Below are 10,150 nucleotides of genomic sequence, written 5' to 3' on the forward strand. Positions count from 1 at the left end.
GGGTGTGGGGGGTGCCGTGAATTGCGTGAGGGGGGCATGAATCGCGGGAGGTGGGGTCCCCGAATGTGTGAATTAGGGGGCGGTCGCAAATCGCGAGAAGTGCCGAGGGGGCCCGCAAATCGCGGGAGGGGGGCGCTACGGGGGGTTCCGTGAATCGCGGGAGGGGGCGGCGCGAATTGCGGGAGGGGGGTCGCAAATCATAGTAGGGGGGGGTGCCGTCAATCGCGGGAGGGGGGGTCGCGGGGGGTCCTTTTAATGCCGGGAGGGGGGGTCGCAGGGGTCCCGCGAATCGCGGGAGGGGAGGATGCAGGGGTCCTGCGAATCGCGGGAGGGGGCTCGCGGGAGGGAGGGGTCGCTGGGGTCCCGCGATTTGCGGGAGGGTCGCGGGGGTCCCGCGTTTCGCGCGAGGGGGTGGTCGCGGAGGTCCAGCGAATCGCGGGAGGGGGTGGTCGGGTCTGGGACGGATATTAGACAGCACTTACATCGACAGCCATTACATCGACACCATTAGCTTGACAGCTCAATAGGTCGACATGGTTTTAGGTCGACATACCATTAGGTCGACATGTCATTATGTCGACAGCTCATTAGGTCGACAGCTCATTAGGTCGACAGCTCATTAGGTCGACATGTTTTTAGGTCGACACTGCCATTAGTTCGACAGAGTCTATGTCGACAGTCAAAAGGTCGACATGGGTTTTTTCACTGTTTTTTGGCCGAAATGTCGACACAGTCGACATGGACACAGTTTGAAGTGTACCGCAGCCGCTCGCTATGCTTCGGGACACTATTTTATTCTCCCACCACGCCCTAGTGGATAGTAGGGCATGAAATACCGCCTGTCGGCACATGTCGGCTCAATAAACAGTGAAAAAACCCATGTCGACCTTTTGACTGTCGACATAGACACTGTCGACCTAATGGCAGTGTCGACCTAAAAACATGTCGACCTAATGAGCTGTCGACCTAATGAGCTGTCGACCTAATGAGCTGTCGACATAATGACATGTCGACCTAATGGTATGTCGACCTAAAACCATGTCGACCTATTGAGGTGTCGAACTAATGGTGTCGATGTAATGGCTGTCGATGTAAGTGCTGTCTAACAATAGTCCGGATACCGGGGTGGTCGCGGGGGTCCCGCGAATCGCGGGAGTGGGGTCGCGGGGGTCCCGCGAATCGCGGGAGGGGGGGGTTCGCGGGGGTCCCGCGAATCACGGGAGGGGGGGTCGCGGGGGTCCCGCGACTTGCGGGAGGGTGGAAAGCGGGGGTCCCGCGAATCGCGGGAGGGGGGGTGCGGGGTCCTGCGAATGGCGAAAGGGGGGGTCACGGGGTTCCGCAAATCGCAGGAGGGGGGGTCGCGGGGGTCCCGCGAATCGCGGGAGGGTGGTCGCGGGGGTCCCGCGATTCGCGGGAGGGGGGGGTCGCGGGGGTCCCGCGATTCGCGCGCGGGAGGGGGGGTCGCGGGGGGGTCCCGCAAATCGCGGGAGGGGGGGTCGCGGGGGGTCCCGCGAATCGCGGGAGGGGGGTCGCGGGGGTCCTGGCAGAGGGTAGGGATGTGCAGGAGTAATGGTGGATGGTGGCTGTGGAGTAATGGTGGATGGTGGGCGTGTACTGTAGCCCTGGCTGGGCGGGGGGAGGTGATGTCAAGGGGGTGGAACGTCAGACACATGAAAGTGAAACTGTTCTACACAGGAACGTTCTCCACAGGGGTTGAGTGACAGATCTGGCTAAATATATAAGAGATGTTTGCATGTGGCGTACGCTCAGATATACGGAAGGTGTCGTGGGAAGACGGACGAGATCCGTCCGTGCACTGTGGCGTACGCTCTGATGTACGCCAGGTATCGGCGGCTAACAGGGAGATCTGTCCGTACACGGTGGCGTACGCACAAGTGAACGCCACTCTCCATTGTCGGTTTTTGTGACCGTCCATGTGCGGCTGTTCTGTAGCGTGTTAGGTATCGGTTGTTACCCCGCAGCCGGGACTGCTGTTCAGGACAGCCACGGCAAAACCCTATTCTGACTCTGTTATACCCCCCAGGCCGGGTGATCGACTCCTGCAGGTGTTCTAGTCTTCGCCTGTAGCCGTCACGTTTGGAAGGGCGAGTTAAGCCCGCCCTAACTCCGGTACAGCCAGGTGTTACGTATAAACAAGGAGCCGGGGACCCCCCCGGGGTACAGTAAACAGGAAAACTAACTAAGAAGCCTAACTAAAGTTTAACCAAATGGCGACTAGCCAGGCCCTGGCTAACGCTACTATGCGCCAGCGACCTAGTCGCTCAACACAGAGCGAATGAGAAGGAGCTTCTTCCCGCAGGCCATTAGAGCCCTCAACCAGTAGTCCTAGTACCGGGACTTTCTTTCTTTCTAGACATACCCGACACATTCTCTTTACACTCTTCCTCAGCCGATCTACTTATCGTAATGTAGGACAGTTGTATAATAAGCATTTCACTACATACTGTACTGTGTATGATTTTGTATGTCACAAATAAAAATTTGATTTGATTACCGCACTTGCTGTATGCTCTGTCCCCCATATTGTCACCTGAGTGTCATGATAAGGTAAAAGTTTAAAGGCACAGATGAGGGCGGTATGCTGGGGGTGTGTGGCACTACTTGTTAAGCAACTGCCTGGAGTCTGGAAGAATCAACTGCGCCTGTCTACAAATTTCATAGCGTAGTAGTAGGCAGTTGTAAAAACGATAGAGGACGGACAATGCGGAAGTGTACCTACACCGCAGAGAGCGCAGTAAAATAATCATTCAAGAATATGGAGGAATATGAAAACCAGCGCATTATTAATGCGAAAAGGAAGCTAAAAAAGGACAACTCGCGATGCCCATATTACCAGCGAATCAGCTCACAACTGTCATTGTTCCAAACACTGTTTCTACCATGGCAGTTAGGAGCTGATTGGCTGGTACTATCTATCTCCGTTTATTCTCTTTTTTTGACAGCTTAGTACATCTTCCCCTATGCCACATTATATTATCCTCCAGTTCAATTTACATTACAGTGAGCAGGTCCAGGGGCATAACTAAATATATTGTTGCCCACAGGGCAAAAGTTTGTATTTTGTAATTAACTTTAAGACATTTAAAAATAGGCAAAAATGTTATTGCTGGCGCTTCTGATTATTGCTTAGTCAAATCTAATAAAGATATCATGTCTAAAAGGATTAGTGAAATTGCGTTGACATGAGGCACTTTTCTTCTCAAAGCTGAGAATGTGTAAAATCTATTAAACTTAGTGGATCAAAGGAGAGGTATGGTATGAGTAATAAGAGATGATTGCTATTTCCCCTCCCACCCACAAGGGAAGATGCGCCATAATCTTTAACATGTCTCCACACTCCACCACCGACTGTGCCGAGTGCTCTTCTGTAATCGTAGTTCTTGGTGTGCAGTTCAGGACACGTCAACTCTAAGCTCTTGGGTGGAGACGTGAAACCAATTTTTTTCCAAGGCCTCTATCTCTACATTTTTTAATGGTGCTGTCCAAAATGATGTTTCATGCCCCCAGGCTTCCAAGAAGCTACGCACAGAAAAAACTACTACTGCACCTTAACCATTCTATGCAAAAATCCTGACTGTCATCCACTCTGTTGCATAACGACACAAAAACGACATTGTTTGTCAGACTTTTTGAAAGTTCTACTGGGTGTTTGTGCTCAGATATATGGGCAGTGGCTTTTATATTTTTTTCTAAACAGGTTTATTTGCAGCGTAATGTCATAACAGATTGATATTCTTTTTCCTATGAAGTGGAAAACAGCGCCATGACCGCCTGGGGTGGCAACTCCTCGCCTGGTATATGTAACCTCATGACATCATATAGAAAGGACTGGGTGGCACTGACAGCAGAAATATGGCTTTCCATGCCACATGGTGCCTCTCCAGGCACCTCACAAGCAGGGGCTCTTTGAGAGAGAATGGGGCCCTTGTGCAGGCTCCAATTGGGTCCCCTCTTCTCCGGCGGTGCAGTAGACTCTGGCATTGTGCCAGAGTCTACTGCACATGTCTCCAGGAATTGGTGCCCATGTAGGCTTGGCGGAAGGAGTTCAATCTTGACTTTGTTGAAACCCAATCTGCAAAACATTTTCAATCATACCGGCTAACAAAGTACCTCTTTAATTGGTACAGAAGTCTTTATGCCATACATAAAATGTATCCTAACACTGAGCCAGATTAAGGGCCCAATGGGTCTGGAGTTGAATATGTTCAAGGGCCTATTATGAAAAGTAGAGGCCAATGCATACACTATAAGCCCCAGTGTCTCCATAAATACATAAAAGTACAAAACTGCATAAATGTGTAAAATAGGAAGGCAAATGTAATACTTGTTGATGGGCCTATTTTTATGTCGAGGCCTGGAGCTGCACCTCCATCAGCCCCATTGTTGATCTGGTCTTGCCCTAATATCACTGGCACTTATTGGGATGTGTTTAGCATCTAGGCGCACCCGTCCATATTTGATGGGATTGACCCAGGTTCATTGTTTTTTGGCAAATATGAGAATTGGCATAATATGAGCCTTCCATGAAGATTTTTGGTACAGATATTACCACTGATTTACATATCTGACTCTAACTACACACCTATTCTGATCTTCAAATACACTAAGGGGGCCTTTAAGGTGGCCATACACAGGCAGATTTATCTGCAGATCTGTCTGGTTGGAACAAAAACATGGTTATGGATGAGAGCAAATGACAGTTGACCATTTGCTTGGAAATGCTGGAAAACTGACAAACTGTCACATCCATAACCATGTTTTTGTTCCAACCAGCAAGATCTGAAGATAAAACTTACTAGTGTCTGGGCACCTTACACTTGTGAGATTTTGTCAGATTTGACCCAATTCAGATGGATTGGGCCAATTTATCTGACAAAATCTGATATGCCTGTCTGACAAAATCTAATGTGCCTGATGTGTAGGGCCCAATGCACAATCCCGTCTGCATTGGGTCTAACCAAGAGATTGATCCTCCTGCACATAAGATAAATCTAAAGTCAATCAGGTTCAACTTGTTGGACAACAAGTTGGACAAGTGTATGGGGGCCTTTAGTCTAAGCACCTGGAAGAAAATGGCTGGCACAGGAAAAACCTGAGTTGAGACACTGGATAAAATTAGTTAATAGCACACTAGAACACGAAAGACGCATATACTAGGAAAATAAATAATATAGGCAGTTTGAAAAATTCTGGAGATGGTGGATGCAATCAGAGTATTACAATGAATAAAGGGTAGGAAAAAGAAAGGGAAGGGAAAAGAAGGGTCGAAGAACAAAAGAAAGAGAAGTAGCTAGCACAGATAGAGGGCATGGATTAGTGATAGAGGAAGAGGAGGGAAATTCAGAGTAAAAAATACAACAGGGGGTAGGAGGGAGGGTGGGTAGATGTTGTCTGGGAATATATGTAAGTGTTAAGTGGTTATGATGAACTGCCAGAGCATCGAATTGGATATATGTGAGAAACATTGTATTCAATTGTGATGTAGTATCAACCAGATGATAATGGCGATCGCCGGTACAAGTATGCATTGTTATGTCTCTTTTGATATTTGTCTTTTTATATGGAAAATTAAATAAAGAAAAACAGAATTTAGGTCTAAGCACCTGGACATTGCCGTTAATACTTTTTGTACTAGATCTCATCTCATCGCAAAACTGAGATGCGATATTGTATACAATATTGTATACAATAATTGTAACGTGTATGGGCACCTTTATCTTTGTGTATGTTGTACTTGAAATCCATTCGTTACCTCCAAATCCCCTATTTTGTAGAAACCATCAATAAATGAGCACGGAAAATATTACATTGTCTGTGAAGGACAGATACTCTCAAGGTTTTTATGTTCATTTAGTTGGGGGCACATCAATTTCCAACTAAATTTTTTTCCATTTGTTTGCCCCTGTTGTCCCCCTCATCTGCATAATTCATGTTGATGATGTTGATAGACTCATTTGGTTGTTTATGTATTTTGTTGTTCCACTACATCAGTGGTTCCCAACCTCGGCCCTCAACAGTGGCGTAACTTCAAATCTTGAGCCCCCCCCGCCAAAAGTTTCTTTGCGCCCCCCCAGCCCCCCCCCCCCCCCCCCGGCCGCCCGCCCACCAGCCATACTTACATACATAGGAGTCCGGCTGTCAGCGATGCGGGCAGCGGGTGGGAGCCGGGCTGTCATCGGTGCGTGGGAGCTGGGATGCCTGTCAGCGCTGCGGTGGTCCCTGCTCCCGTCCTGGCTTCATTCTGATATGAAGAACGGACCATCACAAAATGTCTGCCCCCATACAGCAGACAGTTTCAGAGAACTGTCGCTATATGGGGGCGGACATTTTATAATGGTCCATCCCCATAGGCTCAGAATGAAGCCAGGACGGGAGCCGGGACCACCGCAGCGCTGACAGGTCAAGCTGCGGTTCATATGGGGGAGGCGGGGGAGCAGGCAGGCAGGCATTACAATAGCACCGCAGCCACCCGGTGCCCGCACTTACACTGCGCCTCCCCGTGACCGCGGGGGCTGCGGTGCTATTGTTACGCCACTGGCCCTCAAGTACCCCCAACAGTTCACATTTTCCAGGTCAAACGGCAGGAGCAAAGGTGTAGTTATTATTCACTGAGACATTCACAGATTGAGCTAATTATTTCATTCGCGATTCTGTGTGGACTGGAGACCTGGAAAATGTGAACTGTTGGGGGCACTTGAGGACCGAGGTTGGGAACCACTACTTTGCATTCCTAAGAAGAGAACTTCTCCCTATGTTTTGATATACTGCTTTGTACAATTTGTGCTTTTGAACTTTGATACCGATTATTTTTTCTTTTTAACTATCCAGCTGGTATAAAGTAATAAAGAAAAAAAAAAAAGATTAAACCAATTTATTGTATCTGTAATTCAGTCACCTAGTTCTGAGCCAATATAGCATTCCATCTATTTTATTTTACATTTCTGTTTGCACCCTGTGCTTTAGTTTTAAAAAGATCTGTATGATTTACAAACCAAAATCATATACATGTCAATCGTTGGATATTTTCCTGTTGAGACAGAGTTAACTTTGTGCAGTACTGATGTCCAATGCTCAGATTCCCAGCTCAGATTCCCCGCCATAGCAACGCTGCCACTGTGCTTAGTTTCCAAACTGGTAATTGGTCTCTAAAGGACCGCAAGGAACAAGCCAATTAGAACTGAATATACTGTATTTGTGTTTTATTTCCACTACAGTGCTGCTTCCATTGAGCATAGCAGATTGGAAGCAAGCCTTTAGCCTGCCATACATCTACAGATTGATTGTCAGATTGGGCTGGTTGGAACAAAGTCCTGGTAATGGATGAGAGCAAATGACAGTTGACCATTTGCAGTGAATTGCTGGAACACTGCCAAACTGCCATTCAGATCCTACCAGGTTTTTGTTCCAAGCAGCCCAATCTGACAATCGATCTGTAGATGTATGGCCACCCTTTCACTCGCACACAGATCAGATTAAGATGTACCCATTGATGTACATAATGGAGGCCTATGAATTCAGTTCAGAATAGTGATATCCTAGTGGATAGTGAGGGATATTGTCTCAGGTACAGATGGAGCCAGCCTCATTCAATGCCGGCGCCCGCCAGATCCTCTCCTCTGGCGATAGGGACTAGGACGCGCGCGCGTCTCACGTGCAATCGCGTCCCAGTATCACGGCGGCTGGGAGACGGGCAGGGTTCGGGGGGGGTCGGGGGGGTGAGGGGGACCGGCGGGGGAGGTGGTGGGGACCCGGGGCAAGCTCCGTTGCCACGGGGCACGCGAGTGCCCCTGGCAGGAGCCGGCCGCTAGTGGGGGCTGGCAATACTTTTGCCAACCCCTGCAAGAACTAGGCCAGCTCCATCTGTATTGGTCATTTGGTTGACCAAGTGAAGGTCGACATACATTGGGTCAACCACTGAAGATCGACATGCCTTATGTTGACACAGACAAATGATATGGCTAAGGACGACAGGGTCATTAGGTCAACACATGCATTAGGACGACATTGGGAAGGTTGACAGTCTAAAGGTAGACATGGGGTTTTCACGGGTTTTTTGTCCCGAGTGTCGACATGGACACTCTATGGGACCGCGTCGCTACACTATTTAATACCCCCTCCGCACCCACCCTAGTGGATGGTAGGGCATGAAAAATCCATGACGAGCTTTTGACCTTTTGTCTGTGCTGACCTATCGGCCTGTCGATCTTCGTTGGTTGACCCAATGTACGTCCTTAGTTGTTTTGACCTAATGACCATTTCCCATTGTCTCAGACATAAACAACTGCATCCACCGCGTCTGTAATATAATAAGGGGTTGATCCTATTAACCACGAAGGTGCGGATGATTTGCCGAGTGCAAATCATCTCAACACCGGGCGCACTTTACGGCGGGCCGAATTTGCTGAAAAGTGCTCGCACCTCCATCCTATAAGGTACCACGCAGAGGCGGAACTACCATTGGTGCAGCAGGCACATTGCACCAGGGCCCCTGATTACTAAGGGGCCCACTGCTGCCCAAACCAGCAATAAGTTATTGTGAACTTGGGTTGGGTGGAAGAGTTGGGCCTTAATGATATTTTTGCACCTGGGCCCACAACCTACAAGTTCCGCCACAGGAGCTAAGCCCCAGATACCCCCCCCCCATCCCCCCCAGTGACGGCCAATGACGCCGATCCATTCTCCCCTGGCTGACCTGGCTGTGTCCTACTCTCGAAAAGGGACTTCAAAACTTAGGCATGTGTCCCTGCTGTCATACACTGCACCGCCATTATTAGCTGACTCTGGGACATATTTATCGCAATCTACTGTACATGTCAAATGTAGATGGAAGGTAATAAATTTACCAGGGTGTCATTGTGCTGTTTCAATGGTGATGGAGGACTGTCTGTATCAGTGGTGGCTCTTACCATTTTATAGGAGGGGGCTGCCGCAATGGCCCACCCCCCCCCCCCCTCCGCTGCCGCGTTGATTCCCGGCTGCTGGTCCCCTGCACGGGGCCAGTGCATGCACAGCAACTACATACATACTGCCCATGTGCTGGCCCAAGCCTCCATGGGCTGCCTTTGCAGCAGCCCCCCGGAGGCTTAATCAGGTTCCCCGGTCCGGCGCATGCGCAGTATGGTCCGCGGTACTGTGCATGTGCAGAACCCCTTTTGGGGCTGCCTTGAGTGACTGGCAGGTTGAATGACAAAAGAAAGTCACTGCCAGTCACATTGACGCCAGAGCAGTCTCATAGACTGCATCTGGCTTCACTTTAGGAAGTAGCGGATTTTACCTGGGAGGGGGAGGGGCTGCAGCCCTGCAGCCCATAGGTAAAACCCGTCACTGGTCTGTATGTTGGACTGAATATGAAATATAGACTGCATATACAGAGTTGGGTAGTTTTTGCAATATAAGCTGGCTACCAGGGCTGGATTCCCTATCTGGAATTTCTGGCAAATGCCAGGGCACTGGTATAAAAAGTAGGCAGTATAGGTAATATGAAGGCATGACCATTGTACAGGTCAAGTCTCCCATATCTGGAAATCTCTTATCCGAAATATTCCAAAAACCTTGTCCACTGCGCCTTCAGGAACTTCTTCAGCGTCTTCAGCCGTCCCAGGAGTGCATTGCGCAGCGCGCCTGTAAACTCGCGCAATGCACCCCTGGGACCGATAAAGAACATCCCAAAGGCCGCTGTGGACGCAGGGGACCATCGGGGGGGGGGGGGGACCAAAAACCATAAAAATCCCTTATCCAAAATGCTAGTGGTCCCGAGCATTTTGGATAAGGGATACTCAAGCTGTGCTAGATATTTCTTTCTCAGCATTAGATTTTGTAACATTACATTTTCTCCCAATACGTTTCTTTGTGTCCTCGTGTCACCTTGCTATTCCTGTCATCTTAGGAGGCAATAATTCAGCACTGACATAATTGCAAATCATTACAAGTTTCTCACATTAATGTCATTTAAGGGAACTTAATTGTTGAAAAGATTAAAGCAGGGGTTTATTGGGCTGGTGTGCTTGCAGTGCAATTGTTTATGTGCTCTGAATATGAATAAGAGTTTTCTATTTAGGTCAGGCTAATGCTTCGTTTAGCTCTTAATTATAAAGGAACTAACTGCACCTATCTTAGTTTATCCTTCCAC

Source organism: Crinia signifera, chromosome 19 (assembly GCF_055691185.1).
Source record: "Crinia signifera chromosome 19, ASM5569118v1, whole genome shotgun sequence".
Lineage (NCBI taxonomy): Eukaryota > Metazoa > Chordata > Amphibia > Anura > Myobatrachidae > Crinia > Crinia signifera.